Below are 23,182 nucleotides of genomic sequence, written 5' to 3' on the forward strand. Positions count from 1 at the left end.
ACGTGATAGACACATGATACCTGCTGATGTGTAATACAATAAATAACTATAGGCTTTGGTCATCTTATATTTTTCCAAGCCTTGTAAATTTGCCCAACTAAACTTTTTTCTGTGCCACATATATTTTAACCACCATTAATTGTAACACTTCTTAGACGATCCCACTTCAGGTTTTACTGAATTAGTGTTTTCTCAGCTTCATTGGAAGTATTTTTGTCTGTTCTATTCCACACAGACTATTCATTTATAGAGGGTAATTCTTTAGTCACTCCAAACTTGGCATTGCTTCCTCAAGTAAATAACAACCAAACATTGTTGCTAACATCTGTTAACATATTAAGAAGATAAGGAAAAAAAAAACACTTGAAATTATTTACCCTTACTTTTAAAAATTCAGTAGTAATGTTCTTAATGTCCTCAACTTTTTGAGTAAATGTACTTGTTGAAAAGCTAACAGTCTTAAGTTTACTTTCTCTAGATACATTTATTTGGCTATTGGAAGCAATGTAATCAACTCACCATCAGTAAATCGAATTTTCCCCTTGGCTAACAAATGAGACTTTTGGAAATTTACATTAGTCACAGCCTTATTTTCATTAAAAAAAATTGCAAAGAAATTCTGCTGTGATAAGATGTTCCATTTTAATTGTTAAATTATTTTGAATATTGCTTTTCTGTGAGTTGGAATATTGTGATGAGTGATGAATCTGGTAATAACAGTGTGTATTGTATTCTTTTTGTCACAGCCATACAGGCATTGTATAATAAATATGATTTGCCATTGAATTTGATAATGAAATAATTCTTGCTCAAGTAAGCCTTAAAGGTGTATGTTCCAAGTCTGATTGTCTCTTCATTTCTTGATTTAACATAATGGGCATGCACTAGTAATAAAAATAAATAAACTGTCACATTAAGGTGATGTGTGTAGGGCATTTGAAACTGTGGGTGAGGAAAAATAATTTTCCCTCTACCCTTCTAGATCCTCAGCTGGGATCCCCCTGTGATAAAAGACAGATTAACAGGAGAAATACAGAAGTTTAATAACATGTATGCCTCCTGTATACATGGAAGATACTCAGGAAAACTGAGTAACTCTCTGAAATTGCCCAAGCCATTACCTTAAATATCATCTTTAGCTAAAGACAAAAGATGTTAGTGGGTAGGTAAAATAGTTAAAGAAAGTAGAGTATAGTAAACAAGGGTAAGATTGTTATGTATATTTAGGTTTGTTGCTTTCTCCATTGATGAGTTGCTAAAAATTTGGTCTTCTTCCTCTTCCAGGTACAAAGAGACACCCTTACAAATAGAGATTTTCCTTATAAATGTATTGTCTCCTATAAAAGGGTAACTTCTCAGATTTCAGAGGTTTTCCTATGTCTGCCTTTTCTTAAAAATGATTAGCCTAAAATAATCTTTTACCAAAAAGACACATTCTGGGGTGGCAAAATATGTTCTCCTTCAAAATACTGTCAACCAATAATTGTATCACTGTAATTTGAAGCACACCAAAAAGCAGTATGGAGTCCTGAGAGTGTGATATAAGATTTGTTATACTACTCAACTATGCTATCATAGCATGAAATCTTCCAACACTCATTGATTTGGGTTTTCTCAGCTTCCTTGAAAAATCTTTCCCTTTCATAAATCAAATGATAACTTTTTACCAAATCCTTTACCCCATATACTTAAATCAAATATACAGAAAATGTGTATAGTATATGATGGGATTTTGGAGTGGTAGGGGTCCAGAGCTAACGGCCAAAAAGGAATTCTTGAAACATCTTTGTAGCAAAAAGGTGATTTTATTAAAGCACTAGGACAGGAACCCATGGGTGGAAAGAGCTGCCTTGGGCTTGTGAAGAGTGACTGATTATATACTATGCAGTTGGGAGAGGTGAAGGCAAAAGGGAAGGCTCCAGAAGGACTTTCATATGCTAAAGAGGACTCCTAAGATACTGGAGACCCAGCTATTGTCAAGCTAAGTGTTGTTTTCTCTCTAGCGAGGCATTAACCTTAAGACAGAGGGTGTTCCTGGAGGAATGTTTTACTCTGCCTATCTCAACTATTTGTCAGTGGGCTGCTGATTATAAGGAAATTTAATTTTACTTGCCATTCCCTTCTTGCCTTTGTTCCCCACATCACTATGGAGGGGAGGGTGATGTTAAAGCTCCAGAAAACTCAGTCTATGGGTTTCTGGAGGTTAGACTATTGTTAAGATTGCCTTTTTCTTGTCATTTACTAGCACATTTATAAACTGGTGGAGACTCATGTCCTGCATGAGTGTGATCTCTATCAGTTAACCTTTTGTTTTATCCTTTTCTTTGCTTTAGGGCAGCCAAGAATGCCTGAGGAATGTCACACCTGGGGGGGGCAGTTTACAGAGTGTCAGCTTGCCTTATGCTCCCTCATCAGTATACATTCGATATTTTTTTCAATTTTTAAGTATATTTATTTATTTTGACAGGGAGGAGGGGCAGAGAGAGGGAAAGAGAAGATCCCAAGACTGTAAGCATGGAGACCAACATGGGGCTTGGACCCAGGAACCCTGAGGTCACAACCTGAGCCAAAACTAAGAGCCAGATGCTGAACCAACTGAGCCACCCAGGTGCCTCTACATTCAGTATTTTAAAAAAATACTCTCTCTGTGTCCTGAAGAAAATTAAATGGATAAAAAAAATTTTCTTTTCAAGACTTTGATAATTATTTTAGGTTGGTAGATTAGTATCTGTGTATTGGTTCATAAATTTCTTGGCATTTATAAGATCTATTAAATATATATTTTTATGTTAGGCAGCTGTTGACATTGAGTTAAAGCAGCATTGGAGTGAAAATGCCTCCAGCTTAAATTTCAGCCATTTAAATATCTTAAATTGTCCTCTACAATTCCATTAATATAGTTAATGGAACACTTAAAAGTAATAGTGAAATTTGAGCTCCATGAGAAAATAATTTTTTTTCTTTTTTTTTTCTCTTCTATTCCTGGGGCCTAGAGTTTTGCCTGTCATATTATAATTCTTCAATGACTATGATATGTAGTAGAACGATTAACCCAGGAACTATTTTATTTAACCATGTTCCATGCGTGTGTAAAATACACTGTTTTTCACCTTTAACAAACCACTGAAAAAATACTTATATATATTTTTTCCTCCTTCTAAAGCCAGTGAAAGAGATTGTATGATCTCACACTCCCATGAAACAGTCAACAACTGTGGAGATATGGATTCATGTCCAACCACAGGTATGAAAGGAAATATTTCATGTTTCTTTTCTATTACCTTTATTATTTTTATGAATGTGCAAGAAATGTTCTTAAGAGTTTTTCTCAATTGTGTGTTCCATGAAGTTTCTTTAGATGCTTTTGTGCCAGACTCTAGTGTAAAAATATGACAGTAGATAAATGTTTCTTCCTAATGTCATTTGATAATAGTAGTGGAGTTAATTTGTTGAATTAGGAACAAGCATTTCTCAAAAAGTATGTTCTAAATGATTGTCTATTACACTGATGTTTAAGTCTACTTCTGAAATTATGGATTTAAAAAAAATTGACAACTGCTGTTTTATAACATGATTTAGTATAAGGAAATTTGTTTTTATGGTTATTAGGCAAATTTTAGTAAAAGCTAACTAAAATAAGTTTGGGGGAAAGCATTTTGAATATTAAAAAAAATAAGTTATAAGATACTTTTAAAAAACCCACTTTTACTCATTTCAATCAGGACAGGTTAAAATGTGACTAACAAGTCCGATTTTTTTTCCTTCATAGAAACTGTAAGAGAACCTAAAATATGGAGTGATCACACCAATATCTAAATATTTTTATGCCATTTATTATTTTGTGGCTAATTAACTTACTTGTCATAGACTCTAAGTCTAAAGTTCTTTCTTGGCCAGCAAGAAAGTGGGACACAGGATTAAAATATGAGACATGGCTAATGTCCAGGAGAAGACAAGAGGCCTGATTAAGGGTACTTGCCCCGTTTTTATTAAGATCAGAAGGCTTACAAACAGTGATGGACGTGCGCAAAGAGACAAAGAAACTGTGAACATTAACTCAAAGGTGTGAGGGAAAGGGGGTCTTGAAGATATTTGGGGTTAGGGTTTTGGGTTAATACAAATCAAAATCTTGGTGCCTGGTGGCCAGGTGGAAGGTTGTTTACAGCAGACAGGAGGTACCACCTCTGTTTATCTTAGCTAACCTAGGGGATAAGACAGATAAAGCATGTAACCTCAGGGTTTACAAGGCACCTTTGTTTTGTTAGCTCTACTCTGGGCAGCTTCACCCATGGTGCAGAGGTCTATAGTCCTATTTACCTGTTTACCTAATTTGGTCCTTCCTTCCTGTGAAAGCAGCTCTCTGCTATAGTACTAAGTTGGGGGCACTTTCACCCCGAATACCCAATCTCGTTTATTTAATATATCTATGTTCTATATTGGAGCCTTTCACCCACCTTCTCTATACTGGGGCTTCTGCCCTGCCTTCTTTACACTTATTTACCTAATCTTGTTTACCCAAACTTAGGTGTGAGCATCCTATGGCTTTCTAATTCTTTATGCCTTGTTAACCCATCAGTGCAGGCTCAAGGAATTCCTAAGCTTATTCCCCACACTTACTATTTTTAATAAAATATAGATTTTGAATCTGATCCTTTGGGTGCCAAATTAATAACTATAAATTGTCTTCTACCCAGTCATTTTCATATGCCTTTCATTTTTTTACAAAACTTATAATTTTAGAAATGTAGAAAAATAATTCTTAAGTACAATGCTAGGAAAAAAATCCAAATGGAATTGTTGCAACATCATTGACCATGACAGTCAAGAAACAATTCTTGAGATCTTTTAAGGTGCAAGTAATTTTTTTTCAAGTAGCACAGGAACAAGACCCATGGACAGAAAGTGCTGCACTTTTGCTGTATAAACCTTGCGGTTATATGCTTAGTGTTCAAGTGGGAGGGGACATGCATGGAGTAGTAGATCATAAATGCCTTCTTCAAATTTCTACTCATAAAACTATTTTTGCAGTACTTCTCAGTACTTATCATTCAGTTTGATATTAACTATTGATGAGATACACAGGCTGTCATAAGACCCTTTAAGAATGTAATAAGGAGCATTATTCGATCCTTATCAAAATGATGAAGCGATAGGTCTGTCACTGGGCTAAAGGTGAACATTTTTCTGCTTCTCTCCCTCATCCAAGTGAAAAGACAATAACATTTGTTTATTATTTACCATTTTATCTGTGCTTCTGCAATTTATGAGTCATGTATTCTTTAAAAATAACATTATATAATATTTTACAAATCTAATTTATGGTCTTGGGGAAAAGGTACAGAATTAATATATTCACACTGGGAAGAAATATTTAGCTAAATAAAGGTACATTACAACTTGGGAGCTGTCCAAATTGTTACAAGTTTTAAATAAATCAATTTTTAATTAGTGAAGTTTTGCAAAATTACAAACTGACATTTAAGTCTTTCACCTCTGACTCAGTCTCAAGAAAATTGATGAGGATGTGGAATATAGGTAATATAATATACATCCATACCGTTGATTAAGAATCTATTGCATAAGTGTTCTATATTTTTCAGAGTACAGATATTTTATCTCTTAGGTTAGGTTTAATTCCTAGGTATCTTGTGTTTTTTGGTGCAATTGAAAATAGGACCAAATTCCTTGATTTCTTTTTCTGCTGCTTCATTATTGGTGTATACAAATGCAACACATCTGACTGTGGATTTTGTATCCTGTAACTTTGCTGAATTCTGGTATTATTTCTAGCAATGTTTTGCTGTTGTCCTTCAGGTTTTCTACATAGACTATCATGTCATGTGCAAATAGTGAAAGTTTAACTTCTCCCTTGCTAATTTGGATGGCTTTTTATCTTTTTGTTGTCTGCTGAGTCTGAATTCCAGTAATATGTCAAATAGTAACGGTGGGAGTGAATAACCCTGCCTTGTTTTTCCTAGGTTTTCTTGTTTCCTAGGTTCTTTGTTTTGCCTAGGTTTTACCCCACTGAGGATGGTATTAGCTGTGTGTCTTTTTTATATGGCTTTTATGATGTTGAGTTATGTTCCATCTACCTACCATTTACCTACCATGGTAGGTTCCATACCTACCATGTTGAGGGTTTTTATCAAAAATGGATGCTATAGTTTGACAAATGCTTTTGCTACATCCATTGAGAGGATAGGATGGTTCTTATACTTTTATTAATGTGGTGTATCACATTGACTGATTTGCAAATATTCAACCACTTCTGCAGCCCCAGAATAAATCCCACTTGATCATGGTGAATAACTCTTTTACTGTAGTATTGGATTCGATTTGCAGTAGCTTGTTGAGAATTTTTGCATCCATGTTCACCAGGTATATTGGCCTGTAATTCTCCTTTGTAGAGGGTTTTTGTCTGGTTTTGGAATCAAGGTAATGCTGGCTTCATAGAATGAATTTGGAAATTTTCTTCCATTTCCAGTTTTTGGAACAGTTTGAGAAGAATTGGTATTAACTGTTCTTTAAATGTCTTGTAGAGTTTCATTGGGAAGCCACCTGGTTTGCTCTTCTTATGAGATTTTTGATTACTGATTCAATTTCTTTGCTTGTTATGAGTCTCTTCAAAATTTCTATCTTCCTTTTTAATTTTTGGTAGTTTATGAGTGTCTAGAAATTTGTCCATTTGATCCAGATTGTGCAATTTGTTGGCATATAATTTTTCATGGTATTCTCTTATAATTGTATTTCTGTGATGTTGGTTGTGATCTCTCTTTCATCTGTGATTTTATCTATTTGGGTCCTTTCTCTTTTCCTTTTGACAAATCTGTCTAGTGGTTTATAAATTTTCTTAATTCTTTCAAAGAACCAGTTCCTAGTTTCATTTATCTGTTCTTGATTTTTGTTTGTTTGTTTCTATATTGTTTACTTCTGCTCTAATCTTTATTATTCCCCTTCTGCTGCTGGCTTTGGTTTTATTTGTTGTTCTCTTTCTAGATCCTTTAAATGTAAGATCAGATTTTTTTTATTTGGGAATTTTCTTGCTTCTTGAGATAGGCCTTAATATCAAGGTACTTCCCTGTTATGACTGCCTTTGATGCTTCCCAAAAGTTTTGGACTGTTGGCTTTTCATTTTCATTTGCTTCCATGTATTTTTTTCTTCTTTAATTCCTGGTTAACAGATTTATTTTTATTAGGATGTTTGTTAACCGCCATGTATTTGGGGGCTTTCCAATTTTTTTTTCTTGTGGTTGACTTCAAGTTTCATAGTGTTGTTGTCTGAAAATATGCATGGTATCGATCCTTTTGTACTTGTTGAGGGCTGCTTTGTGACCCAGTATATAATCTATTCTGGGGAATGTTCCATGTGCACTTTAAAGAATGTGTATTCTGATACTTTAGGATGATATGTTCTGATACATCCGTTAAGCCCATCTAGCACAGTGTGTCATTAAAAGCTATTGATTCCTTGTTGATTTTCTGCTTAGATGATCTGTCCATTCCTGTAAGTGGGGTGTTAAAGCCCCCTACTCCTAGTGTATTATTGTCAATAAGTTTATTTATGTTTGTTATCAACTAATTCATATATTTGGCTATTTCAAGTTGGGAGCATAAATATTTACAATTGTTAGATATTCTTGATGGATAGTCCACATAATTATGATATAATACCCTTCTCCACCTCTTGTTATAGATGCTACATCTCTTGTTTGTTTTAAAATCTAGTTAGTCTGATATAAAAATTGCTACTCTGGCTTTCTTTTATGTCCATTAGCATGATAGATGGTGTTACATCCCCTCACTTTCAACCTGCAGGAGGCTTTTGGTTTAACATTAGTCTCTTATAAGCAGTGTTGACATGGATCTTGTTTCTGTTTTGTTTGTTTGTTCGTTTTTTATCCATTCAGATACCTTATGTGTTTTGAATGGATTATGAAGTCCATTTGCATTCAGAGTGATTATTGAAAGTTATGAATTTACTGTCATTGTGTTACCTATAGAGTTGGTGTTTCTGATGATGTTCTCTGGTCTTTTCCAATCTGTGTTGATTTTGTCTTTTTTTTTTCCTCCACTCAAAAAGTCCCCCTTAAAATTTCTTGCAGGGCTGGTTTAGTGGTCATGAACTCCTTTGGTTTTTGGTTGTCTGGGAAATTCTTAATCTCTCCTATTCTGAATGACAGCCTTGCTAGATAAAGAATTCTTGGCTGCATATTTTTCCCAGTTATAATGTTGAATATTTCCTGCCACTTTGAAGGTTTATTTTTTAAATGTGGGCAAAGTTTACAGTTATTTCCCATAAATTAGAATAATTCTTAATTATAAAAGCCAACTACTCAAATAATTATAAAAGTTATGAATCATGTACCCATAAGTCAACTTATTCTTTGAGTAAGGAAAATTACAATGGAAGTGTCCTTTTCCTTATAAGAAATACTCTTATAAATTCATTTCCTTCAGAATTTTGTTAGAATATTTAGAAAATATTCATGTACACAATTGGAGTATATATGTTGAAGCTCCAAATTAAACTTTTAAAAATTGACAAACTTATAAAATATCATTGGAAAATAAATGAAATTACCTATAGCACCTTTTCAATGTGCAGGGGCCAATGGGATCATAAGCACTCACTATAGCTGAAAGGAAGGAAAAATTATTCTTTATACTTAAGGTCTTCCAGTTGGCTAAAAATTAAATTTACTTAAGACAGATTAATGGGAGAAAAAAGAAAGTTTTATTACATGCACACAAAGATCCAATTATGAAATTTAGAACTAAAGAAATGAGCAAGGCAGGCAGTTTTTATACATTTTAGACAAAAAGACAACAAATCTGTGAGAAATTTACAGGACAAACAATACTTAACTTTGGGAGCTTCACTTACTAAGGGATTTTAAACAAAATTTTGGCTGTTGGAGTAAATTAGTAAAAAGTAACAAAGGCTGTTTATACAGGCTTCTGAGCTCTAAATTTCTCATCTGTGGCAATAAGGATGTTACTTTACTTCTTGGTACAGGAAGAGTACATTTCACATGGGAGATTTATTTTCTACTTTCAGGGGCACAGAAGAGGGTGTGTGTGCACATCCTAAATAGGTTTTATCTTAAGTCACTTTTTAAAAAACTATAATATGCCAGAGTGATACACCTGGGGGCAGGTCTCCCTTGCTTCTTACATAGCTAACATCTGAACATCTGTGTGCTTCTTATAGGAAATAGCTACTCAAAAATAGTCATTGATAAGATCTTTACATGCTGAATACATATGCTAGTTGATGTGGAATTTTTTTTAATGCAGCATTTTTAAATTTCTTTTAATGTTTATCTTTATTTTTGAGACAGAGAGAGACAGAACATGAGCAGGGGAGAGGCAGAGAGAGGGAGACACAGAATCAGAAGCAAGCTCCAGGCTCCAAGCTGTCACCACAGAGCCTGATGCAGGGCTTGAACTCATCAACTGCTAGATCATGACCCGAGCCGAAGTCAGACACTCAACCAACTGAGCCACCCAGGTGCCCCTTTAATGCAGTATTTTCTCATGATTTGGTCTTTTCCCCTTGCATAATAAATTATCTTCCCCACCTACTAGGCCTTTGTTTCTTAGTAATTACAATGCTCAGTGAGCTAGTAAGTCTAAAACTAAATAACATTCTTTCAAAAAATTGGAACAAAATAAAGCTAGTATATTTTGGGAGCTTTCTCATGGTTTTCTATTATTTTCAATAGCCAACTACTTTGTTTATGAAAAAATTATTCTACTAAGACCACAGTCTGGTTATGAATGTAAACATTAATTTGGCTCCCACTGTATTTCATTAAATACAGCTATATTGCGACCATGACTTATATTCATTGGGAAATAAGTAGCTCAGAGTGACATACTAGGCAACTGTTGTAGAATACTTAAGAGTAGAGAAGGGACCTTGTTGTTTGACATTATTTCCCCAAATATTATGGCCCACATCTAGTGACTCATGTCTCTGGAAAAGAACATAGCTGACCTCTGGCACAGAAAGTAAATAAAATAGAACAGAAACTCTGAGGTGATGAAAAAGAAATGAAAATAGAACAAATTTTTACTTTCAAAAGATGATGGAAGTCATATGTGACAATGGAATTGATATCTTTTATTTAACAACACATATCAATTTACTATGTACCAAGTAGTCTCATAAACAATTAAAATATTAACTCATTAAATTCTCATTACAAACTTATCATTATGATTAAATGTATTATTATTATTAACTCTACTTTATAGATGATGGATTTGGGGCACAGAGAGATGCTAGTAAATACCAAAGATAGGCTATAAAATTCTTGTCTCTGGCTCCAAAGCTACTCTTTTTCAACTGTATGAAATGAATAGCAAGAATGAACAACAAAAATGGAAGGTGGTCCCTGGGACAAGACATTTTGAAAGAAGTCTCATTCTGGTGTTGAACTAACAATATTTTCTCCTCAACTAGAACACATGCACATATTTGCATATTATAGAATAAGATGACTCTTTTATAATACTGGAGTGAAAATAAAAGAACAATAAGACATGGATTATAAAGAATATGAAGTGCTAAAGTATTCATAAAATATGATTTTTAGAAATATTAAATCTAGTATGATAAACCATAATGAAATCTTTCTATAGATTGAGACAGGCTAATTAACAGTGATAGAATGCTAGAATTCCCACAGTTTTCAAGAATTACGTTTTATTCTTGGAATAGTGCCTCAGAGGATCAATATGTTAGCAGTAAATTTATTTGATGAAGGAATTTCTACATTAATCTTATATTTTACAATAGCAGGTTAAGAAGTCTATAAGGATTTGGCTAATTAGTTTTCATAAAGTAATATCAGCTCTTATAATTATTTTATATTCTAAATAACCTACAATTACTGACAGGGTAACTCAAACACAAGTTTGAGTTTGTGTGTGTGTGTGTGTGTGTGTGTGTGTGTTTTGTTTTGTTTTGTTTTCTGTTCTTGAGTAAACAACCCCAAAGGAAAGTTTATATACTCAAGCTAAGGGTCAATACTAGTATTGCAGCATAGAAGATTTGTGCCATCTCACATATAAAAGTTTTGTGAGCACCCACAACAGATGAATATACATTGGAACAAATGGGAACCAATCTTCTGGAGCTCTTGGACTACAAAATATTGGCAACTTATTTTGAATATAAGTTGCTAACTATGTTGTTAATATTTACTAGTTATTAGTCTTTGAAGTAAAAAATACACATTTTAAATGCTATTTGATATAATAGTAATTCACATGAATAATACATAGATTCTTAGTATTCAAAATATAAGGAAGAAAGGAAGAAATCAGGGATGAATCAACTTTTATTATACAAATTATTTTTTTACATAAAATTTGGATTGTGACTCATCAGCCTGCACATGAGTTCTGTAGCAATGCCTTGCACCCAAGCAAAGCAACTTATTAGTAATTACTGATGAAACCTTTTTGATGACACTGAAATCAAATTGCTAAAAGCATGTCACTTGATTTGTCATGTGGGCTCACAAGTAAAGCATGTTGGAAATTAAATGTAAGGTACATGAGAGAGGAATAAACTTCAGGTTTAGGTGGACCTAGAGCTGGGGGCACCATTCAGGGTAAAGGCAAAATCCTCAAAGGAAAGTTGCCAACAGAGCAAGTTAGAATGCCCAAGAGGTTTATTTTTGTGAATGGTGTAAGAAAGTGGTCTAGTTTCATTCTTCTGCATATTGCTGTCCAGTTCTCCCAGCACCATTTGTCAAAGAGACTGTCTTTTTTCCATTGGATATTCTTTCTTGCTTTGCAAAGATTAGTTGACCATACTTTTGTGGGTCCAATTCTGGAGTCTCTATTCTATTCCATTGGTCTGTGTGTCAGTTTTTGTGCCAATACCAGGCTGTCTTGATGATTACAGCTTTGTAGGAGAGGCTAACACCTGGGATTGTGATTCTTCCTGCTTTGGTTTTCTTCTTCAATATTACTTTGGCTATTCAGGGTCTTTTGTGGTTCCATACAAATTTAGGATTGCTTTTTCTAGCTTTGAGAAGAATGCTGGTGCAATTTTGATTGGGATTGCACTGAATGTGTAGATTGCTTTGGGTAGTATTGAGATTTTAACATTTATTCTTCCAATCCATGAGCACGGAATGTTTTTCCATTTATTTATATCTTCTTCAATTTCCCTGACAAGCTTTCTATAGTTTTAAGCATACAGATTTTTTACATCTTTGGTTAGGTTTATTCCTAGGTATTTTATGCTTCTTGGTGACATTGTGAATGGGATCAATTTCTTTATTTGTCTTTCTGTTGCTTCATTATTAGTGTATAAGAATGCAACTGATTTCTGTACATTGATTTTGTATCCTGCGACTTTGCTGAATTCATGTATCAGTTCTAGCAGACTTTTGGTGGAGTCTATCAGATTTTCCATGTGTAATATCATGCCATCTGCAAACAGCGAAAGCTGGACTTCATCATTGCCAATCTTGATACCTTTGATTTCCTTTTGTTGTCTGATTGCTGACGCTAGCATTTGCAACACAATGTTAAACAACAGCAGGGAGAGTGGACATCCCTGTCATGTTCCTGATCTTATGAGAAAGCTCTCAGTTTTTCCGCTTGAGGATGACATTAGCTGTGGGCTTTTCATAAATGGCATTGATGATGTTTAAGTATGTTCCTTCTATCCAAAATTTCTCGAGGGTTTTTATTAAGAAATGATGCTGAATTTTGTCAAATGCTTTTTCTGCATTGATTGACAGGATCATGTGTTTCTTTTCTTTTCTTTTATTAATGTGATGTATCACATTGTTTGATTTGCAAATGTTGAACCAGCCCTGCTTGATCGTGGTGAATATTTTTTTATATGCTGTTGATTTCAATTTGCTTGTATCTTATTGAGAATTTTTGCATCCATATTAATCAGGAATATTGACCCTTTAGTTCTTTTTTGTCCCCTGGGTCTCTGTCTGGTTTAGGAATCAAAGTAATGCTGGGTTCATAGAATGTGTCTGGAAGGTTTCCTTCCCTTTCTATTTTTTGGAGTAGCTTGGGAAGGATAGGTATTATCTCTGCTTTAAATGTCTGGTAGAATTCTTTTGGGAAGCCATCTTGTCCTGGACTCTTATTTGTTGGGAGATTTTTGATAACTGATTTAATTTCTTCTCTGGTTATGGGTCTGTTCAAGTTTTCTATGTCATCCTGTTTGAGTTTTGGAAGAATGAATGGGTCAACCAGGCAATTAGAGAATAAATTAAAAAATATATGGAAACAAATGAAAATGAACATACAACAATCCAAACTCTTTGGGTGGGTGTTTAGGGTGCAAACTCTGTATGGGCGCTTATGGTTTGACCATTTCTTCCAGGTTGTCCAGTTTGTTGGCATAAAATTTTTCATAGTATTCCCTGAAAATTGCTTGTATTTCTGATGGATTGGTTGTAATAATTCCATTTTCATTCATGATTTTATCTAATTGGGTCATCGCCCTTTTCTTTTTGAGAAGCCTGGCTAGAGGTTTATCATTTTTATTTTTTCAAAAAACCAACTCTTGGTTTCGTTGATCTGCTCTACAGTTTTTTTTTTAGATTCTATATTGTTTGTTTCTGCTCTGATCTTTATTATTTCTCTTCTTCTTCTGGGTTTTGGATATCTTTGCTATTCTGCTTCTATTTCCTTTAGGTGTGCTGTTAGATTTTGTATTTGGGATTTTTCTTGTTTCTTGAGATAGGCCTGGATTGCAATGTAGTTTCCTCTCAGGACTGCCTTCGCTGCATACCAAAGAGTTTGGATTGTTGTATGTTCATTTTCATTTGTTTCCATATATTTTTTAATTTCTTCTCTAATGGCCTGGTTGACCCATTCATTCTTTAGTAGGATGTTCTTTAACCTCCATGCTTTTGGAGGTTTCCCAGACTCTTTCCTGGGGTTGATTTCAAGCTTCATAGCATTGTGGTCTGCAACTGTGCATACTATGATCTCAATTCTTGTATACTTATGAAGGGCTGTTTTGTGACCCAGTATGTGATCTATCTTGGAGAATGTTCCATGTGCACTCGAGAAGAAAGTATATTCGGTTGCTTTGGGATGCAGAGTTCTAAATATATCTGTCAAGTCCATCTGATCCAATGTCTCATTCAGGGCCCTTGTTTCTTTATTGATCCTGTGTCTAGATGATCTATCCATTGTTGTAAGTGGAGTATTAAAGTCCCCTGCAATGACCACACTCTTATCAGTAAGGTTGCTTATGTTTTGAGAAATTGTTTTATATATTTGGGGGTTCCTGTATTCGGCACATAGACATTTATAATTGTTACCTCTTCCTGATGGATAGACCCTGTAATGATTATATAATGCCCTTCTTCATCTCCTGTTACAGACTTTAATTGAAAGTCCAGTTTGTCTGATATAAGTATGGCTACTCCAGCTTTATTTTGACTTCCAGTAGCATGATTAGATAGTTCTCCATCCCCTCACTTTCAATCTGAAGGTGTCCTCAGGTCTAAAATGAGTCTTTTGTAGACACCAAATCGATGGGTCTTGTTTTTTTTATCCATTCTGATACCCTATGTCTTTTGGTTGGACCACTTAGTCCATTTACATTCAGTGTTATTATGGAAAGATATGGGTTTAGAGTCCTTGTGATGTCTGTAGGTTTCATACTTGTAGTGACGTCTCTGGTACTTTGTGGTCCTTACAACATTTCAGTCACAGAATCCCCCTTAGGTTCTCTTGTAGGGCTGGTTTAGTGGTGATGAGTTCCTTCTGTTTTTGTTTGTTTGGGAAGACCTTTATTTCTCCTTCTATTCTAAATGACAGACTTGCTGGATAAAGGATTCTCGGCTGCATATTTTTTCTGTTCATTACATTGATGATTTCCTGCCATTCCTTTCTGGCCTGTCAAGTTTCAGTAGATAGATCCATCACTAGTCTTATCAGTCTCCCTGTATATATTAGAGCACATTTATCCCTAGCTGCTTTCAGAATTTTCTCTTTATCCTTGTATTTCACTAGTTTCACTATGATATGTCATGCAGATCAATTCAAGTTACTCTAGAAGGGAGCTCTGTGTGCCTCTTGCATTTCAATGCCTTCTTCCTTCCCCAGATCAGGGAAGTTCTCAGCTATGATTTGTTCAAGTACACCTTCAGTCCCTTTCTCTCTCTCTTTCTCCTCTGGAATCCCTATTATTCGGATATTGTTCCATTTGATTGCATCACTTAGTTCTCTAATTCTCCCTTCATACTCCTGGATTTTTTAAATCTCTCTTTTTCTCAGCTTCCTCTTTCTCCATAATTTTATCTTCTAATTCACCTATTCTCTCCTTTGCCTCTTCAATCCGAGCTGTGGTCGCCTCTATTTTATTTTGCACCTCATTTATAGCATTTTTAGCTCCCTGACTGTTTCTTAGTCCCTTGATCTCTGTTAGCAATAGATTCTCTGCTGTCCTCTATGCTTTTTTCATGCCCAGCAATTAATTTTATGACTATCATTTTAAATTAGTTTTCAGTTATACTGCTTAAATCATTTTTGATCAATTCGTTAGCTGTCGCTACTTTCTGGAGTTTCTTTTGAGGAGAATTCTTCTGTTTCATCATTTTACATAGTCCCTGGAGTGGCATGGAACTAGAGAGCACTTCCCCTGTGCTGTCTGGAGTAACTTATGTTGGTGGGCAGGGCCGAAGTCAGACCTGATGTCTGTCCCCAGCCCACCACTGGGGCCACAGTCAGACTGGTGTGTACCTTAACTTCCCTTCTCCCAGGGGCAGGATTCACTGTGGATTGGTGTGGGCCCTGTGTGGGCTACTTGCACACTGCCAGGCTTGTGGTGTTGTTTCTATGGGAACTGGCATGTTAGCCATGGTGGATCCGCAAGTTGCATGGGGTGGGAGGGGCAGGCTTAGCTCACTTTGCCATTGGTGGCCCTGTGGGAGGGGTCCTGCAGCACCAGTAGGGAGGCAGGAAGATCCGTTGGAGGGATGGATCCACAGAAGCACAGCGTTGGGTGTTTGCGTGGTGCAAGCAAGTTTGGTGACAGGAACTGGTTCCCTTTGGGATTTTGGCTGGGGGGTGGGCGAGTGAGATGGTGCTGGCCAGCGACTTTGTTTCTGCCGAGCTGAGCTCTGTCTTCCGGGGCTCAACACCTCTCCCTCCATGTGTCCTCTTGCCCTCCCACTCTCTGAGCAGAGCTGTTTACTTATAACATTCCAGATGTTAAGTCCTGATGGCTGTCAGAACTCATGTAGCTGGCCCATCTGTTTTTGCAAGCTGGACTTGGGGGTTCTGCCTTGCCTGGTGGGCTGCCCCTGCACTGCCCCCGCTCCCTCCCACCAGTCTGTGTAGAGTGCACCGCCTCTCTGCCCTTCCTACCCCCTTCTGTGGGCCTCTCATCTACGCTTGACTCTGGAGAGTCCTTTCTGCTTGTCTTCTGGAAGTTTTCTGGGTTATTTAGGCAGATGTGGGTGGAATCTGATCAGAAGGACTCAGTGAGCCCAGCGTCCTCCTATGCTGCCATCTTATCTCCATATCCAGATTGCTTCTTTTTAATATTTGCTATCTCTTTATTAAAGATCTTACTGAGTTCTTTTATTCTTTTCTCCAGACCCATGAGTATCTTTATGATCATTACTTTAAATTTTTTTATTAAACATATTGCTTATCTCTGTTTCATTTTGTTCTTTTTCTGAGGGTTTTTCTTGTTCTTTCTCTTGGAGCATATTCTTCTCTCTCCCCATTTTTCTTGAGTTTCTTCTGTATTTCTGTGGATTAGTTGAAATGGCTATTTCTAAAGTTGAAAGAATGGTCTTGTGTAAGGTGTCTTCTATGAAGACTGTGTACAGATGGGAAAATGAGAGGGCTGCTTTTTGTGAGTTGTTTCAGCAGTGGGGCTTAAAGACTAGAATTTTAAAGGTCAATGGGGCTGGCTGTGATAGATCCCTGAGGGTATTACCCTGCTCCTGGAGAGAAGGCAGGTAAACAACCCAGGGGTAGACAGTTTGGAAACAGCAATCTGAAGAATGCCTGGGACATAGAGGAGGAGATTGCTCTTCTTAGAGCCCATCCCTGAGGTAGAGCATTCACAAAGATGCCTCTCTGGAGACAAAGGATTTGGCTGGTGCCATTTCCCTCCACCATCCCACAGTATAAATGCAGAGACACTTGCAAAAAGCAGTTCAATCATGTGACTGGCTGCCTAACCTGCTTACCCTATGTTTTACACCATTGTGCTCTGGCGTGATGGTTCCTCTCAATCAAACCTGCTCAGTCCCAGCATGGCAAAACACTCTTCCAGAAAACCAGCTCAGGCCCCTGCCCAACCACTTCCCTAAAGCCTGTAATATATATAAATATATATACACACACACACACACACATATATACATTTATATATATACATATACATATATATACTTATACATATGTATACATATACATATATACTTACATATGTATATATATATTTATATATGTATATATATATTTTAAGGTATATATATATTAAAGTATATATATACATATATATATATATATATATACACACACACACACACAGAGTGAGAGAGAGAGAGAAAGGGAGAGGGACACACATACACACACACACACAGAATCCTAAGCAGGTTCTTTGCTGTCAGCACAGAGATGACATGGGGCTTGATCTCAGAAACCATGAGATCATGACCTGAGCCAAAATCAAGAGTCAGTGCCCCCAAAAGCCTGTAGTTTTAAAAGCCAGCAGTGTTGACAGGGAAAGAGCCTGGATGGCAATGCAATGGTCCTGCAGAAAAGGTAGGCAAACAATCTTGAGGCAACAGTCTAGAAATAGTGATCTGAGAAAAGTGTAGGACACATGGTGAGAGATTATTTGCTCTTCTTGGAGTACTTACCTGAGAGGCAGTGTGCACAGAGATGCCTCTCAGGAAATAAGGGAGCTTGTTGGTGCCATTTCTGTACCCTGCCCCTCAGCGCAAACCCAGAGCCACCCACAGTAAACAGCACAGCACCAACACTGGCTGCCTAGCCTCCTTACCCAAGGTCCCACGTCCCTAAACTCTGATAGTACTTAGTAAAGCTTGCCTCATTCACAGTGCAGCTGACCCCTTCCCCAACACCAGCTGAAACCTGTCTACACCATATCTCAGGGCTTCAGTTCTAGTGGAAGAAGTATCAGGTCTCATTTAACATGCATATCAGAACATAATTAAAACTCAACACATTCTGGCCAAAGACCAAACATCGCCCACAGTAGGTAAGGAGAGTCTCTGTAACTTACTTGCCTAAAGACTAGAGCAGCCAAAACGCCACGGCAGAGCACATGCAGCACACACCAGAGACACTCTGTGAAGTTCCAGGCCCTGGAAAATATATGACCTCTTCTTTATAAAGCCATTACTCTCAGGAGCAGGACACATAACTTAAAAATAACACACACAGAAAAAAGCAGAGACTTAGATAAAATGACAATATGGAGGAATTCTTCCCAAATAAAAGGACAAGGTAAGGTCACACACAGGGATTTAAGTAAAACAGATTTAAGTGACATGCCTGTGTATAATTTATTTAATTTTTTTTAAGTTTATTTACTTTGAGAAAGAGCACACAAGTGGGGGATGAGCAGAAAGGGAGGGAGAGAGAGATAATTGCAGGCATGCTCCACATTATTAGCACAGAGCCCCAGGCAGGAATCGAACACATGAACCATGAGATCATGACCTGAGCCAATGTCAGACACTTAGATGACTGAGCCACCAGTTTCCCCATGCCTGTGGATAATTTAAAGCAAAAATCATATGGGTATTTTCTGGGCTTGAGAAGAGAATAGAAGAATTCAGGGGGATCTTTAATATACATAAAATGGAGTTAAAAACCAATCCATCAGAAATGAAAAATACAATAATTGAGACATGAAATAGACTTGATGCAAGGAGCACAGCATGGAAAAGCAGAGGAATGTGTAAGTGATATTGGAAAATAATGAAAATAAGAAAGCTAAATGAAGAGAGAAAGAATTATGGAACATGGGAATAGAATTAGAAAACTCAGTGAAATCATTAAATGTAAACACATTCATATTATAAGAGTCCCAGAAGAAGGAGAGAGAGAAAGGGGGGGCAGATAATTTATTTGAGGAAATAATAGCTGAAAATTTACCTAATCTGGTGAACAAAATGGACATCCAGATCCAGGATGCACAGCAAAAACTCCCATCAAAATCAACAAAAGCAGGACAACACCAAGCCATATTGTAATTAAATTTGAAAAATATAGTAATAAAAAAACTCCAATATTCAAAATAGCAAGACAAAAGAGTCCCTAACTTATGACAGAAGACCCATTAGGCTAGCTGTAGATTTCTCAACACAAACTTGGCAACCCAGAAAGAAGTGGCATGATATATTAAATGTGCTGAATGAAAAATCTGCAGCCAAGAATATTCCATTCAGTAAGACTACCATTTAGAACAGAAGGAAAGAAAAAAAGTTTCCCAGACAAACAAAAACCAGAGAAGTTCATGACCACTAAACCAGCCTTGAAAAAAATATTAAAGGGAGCTCTTTGAGTGAAAGGAACAGACCAAAATGACAAAGAAAAGAGAGGAACAGAAAAAAATTCCAGAAACAATGACAAAACAAGTAATAAAATGGCACTAAATACATATCCATCAATAATTACACTGAATGTAAATGGATAACGAACTTCATACAAAAGATATAGGGTAGCAGAATGGATAAACACACACACACACACACACACACACACACACACACACACAAATGACCCATCTATTTGCTGCCTATAAAAGATTTATTTTAAACCTAAAAACATCTGCAGATTGAAAGTGAGGAGATGGAGAAACATTTATCATGCAAATGGAAATCAAAAGAAAGACAGAGTAGTCATACATACCTTACACAAACTAGACTTTAAATCAAAGATTGTAAAAAGAGACGAAGAACACCTCTATATCATAACAATGGGGTTGTCCAACAGGAAGATCTATCAGTTGTAAATATTTATGCACCCAAAACGCAAGCACCAAAATATATAAGACAACAACAACAACAAACATAACAACAAACATAAAAGAACTCATTGATAATAATACAATGACATTAAGGGACTTTAACACCTCACTTATATCAATGGACAAATGATCTAAGGAGAAAATCAAGAAGGAAACAATGGCTTTGAATGACACACTGAATGAGATAAACTTAAGAGATACATTAAGAACATTTCATCCTAAAATAGCAGAATACACATTCTTTTCAAGTGCACATGGGACATTCTCCAAATAGATCACATACTGGATCACAAATCAGATTTCAACAAGTACAAAATGATTGAGATCATACCATGCATATTCTCTGCCCACAACACTATGACTTGGAGTCAACCAAAGAAAAAAATTGGAAAGACCACAAATGGAAGTTAAACAACATCCTACTGAACAATTAATGAACAAAGCAGGAAATCAAAGAAGAAAAAACAAAATACATGGAAAAATTAAAATAAAAACACAATAATGCAAAACCTTTGTGATATAGCAAAAGGGGCCATGGGGGGAGTACATAGAAATACAGTTCAACCTAAGAAGCAAGAAAATTTTCAAATAAACAACCTAAACTTACAGCTAAAGTACACAGAAAAAGAACAACAAATAAAGCCTAAAGCCAGCGTAAGAAAGGAAATAAAAATATTAGAGCAAAAATAAATGACAGAAACTACTAAAACAATAGAGCAGATAAATGAAACAAGGAGCTGGTTCCTTAGAAAATAATTAAATTAATAGACCCCTATCCAGAGTTATTAAAAAGAAAAGAGAAAGGACCCCAATAAATAAAATCACAAATGATAGAGGAGAAATCACAATCAGCACCACAGCAATACAAAATATTATAAAAGAACATTATGAACAACTATATACCAACAAATTACACAACTGGGAAGAAATTTATAAATTCCTAGAATCATATAAACCACAAAAATAGGAAAAAAATAGAGAATTTGAACAGACCAATAGCTAGCAAAGAAATTGAATTACTAATCAAAAATCTACCAACACACAGAAGTACAGGGCCAACACACAGAAGTACAGGGCCAATTCACAGGAGAATTATACCAAATATCAAACTAACAGTTTATACCTATTCTTATCAAAATATTTCAAAAAACAGAGAAGGAACAAACACTTCCAAATTCATTCTATGAGACCAACATTACTGGATTTTAAAAACAGACAAAGGCTCCACTAAAAAAGGTAACTATAGGTCTATATCCCTGATCAACATGGATACAAAAATTCTCAACAAAAAAAGCTAGCAAACTGAATCCAACAGTACATTAAAGGAATCATTCACCATGATCATGTGGGATTTATTCTTGGGCTGCAACAGTGGTTCAATATTAGCAAATCAATCAATGTGATTCACCACATTAATAAAAGAGAGGATAAAAATCCTATAATCATTTCAACAGATATATAAAAAAAGCATTTTACAAAGTGTAACATACATTCATGATAAAAAACCTCAACAAAGTAAATCTAGAGAGAACATACAGCAGTAGAGTAAAAGATATATATGACAAAAAAACACAGTTAATATAATCTAAATGGGGAAAGGCTGAGAGCTTTTCCTATACAGTCAGGAGCAAGACAGGGATGTCCACTTTCATCACTGTTAGTTAACACTACTGGAAATCCTAGCCACAGCAATCAGACAACAAGAAGTGAAAGGCATCCAAATTAGTAAGGAAGAACTAAAATTTTCACTATTTACAGATGACAGGATAATTTATATATAAAACCCAAAGACTGCACCAAAAAATTGCTAGAAATGATACATGAATTCAATAAATTCACAGGATACAAAATCAATGTACAGAAACCTGTTGCATTTCTATACACCAATACTGAAGAAGCTAAAAGAGAAATAAAGGAATCAATCCTATTTACAATTGCACCAAAAACATAAGATATGTAGGAAGAAACCTAACCAAATAGATAAAAGGTCTCTACTCTGAAAACTATAAAACACTGTTGAAATAAGTTAAAACAATATATAAGAAATGGAAAAACATTCCATACTAATGTATTGGAAGAAAAAATGTGGTTAAAATGTCTGTACTACCCAAAGCAATCTGCACATTTAATGCAATCTTATCAAAATACCACCAGCATTTTTCACAGAGCTAGAATAAACAATCCTAAAATTTGTATAGAACCACAAAATAACTTAAATAGCTAAATAAATCTTGTGAAAAAAAAAAACTTAGCTGGAGTCCTCACAGTTGTGGACTTCAAGTCATATTACAAACCTTTACTGATCAAGACAGTATGATACTGGTACCAAAATAAATACATAGATCAATAGAACAGAATAGAATCTATAAATGAATGTACAACTCTATGGTCAATTAATCTTTGATGAAACAGGAAAGAATATGCAATGGGAAAAAGACAATCTCTTCAACAAATGGTGTTGGGAAAACTGGAGAGCAACATGCAAAATGATAAAACCAGACCACTTTCTTATTCCATATGCAACAGTAAATTCAAAATTGATTAAAGACCTAAGTGTGATAGAGGAAACCATTAAAATCCTAGAGAAGAACACAGGTAGTAACCTCTTTGACATTGGCTGTAGCAACTTCTTACTAGATATGTCTCCTGAGGCAAAAAAAACCAAAAGCAAAAATAAACTATTGGGACTTGGTCAAATTAAAAAGCTTCTGCAAAGTGAAGGAAACAATCAAAAAAACTAAGGCAAACTTCAGAATGGAAGAAGATATTTTCAAGTGACATATCTGATAAAGGTTTAGGATCCAAAATCTATAAAGCACTTAAACTCAACACTCACAAAAACAAATTATCTAGATAAAAACTGGACAGAAGACATGAACAGACATTTTTCCAAAGAAGTCATACAGATGGCCAACAGACATATGAAAAGAGGCTCAACATCTCTCATCATCCTGGAAATACAAATCAAAACTACAATGAAATATCACCTCACATCTGTCAGTACGGCTAAAATTAACAACACAGTAAACAACAGGTTTTGGCGAGGATGTGGAGAATGGGGAAACCTCTTGCACTGTTGGTGGAAATACAAACTGGTGCAGTGTGGAAAGCATTATGGAAGTTCGTCAAAAAGTTAAAAATAGAACTACCCTAATA

This window comes from Prionailurus bengalensis, chromosome X, assembly GCF_016509475.1.
Source record: "Prionailurus bengalensis isolate Pbe53 chromosome X, Fcat_Pben_1.1_paternal_pri, whole genome shotgun sequence".
NCBI lineage: Eukaryota > Metazoa > Chordata > Mammalia > Carnivora > Felidae > Prionailurus > Prionailurus bengalensis.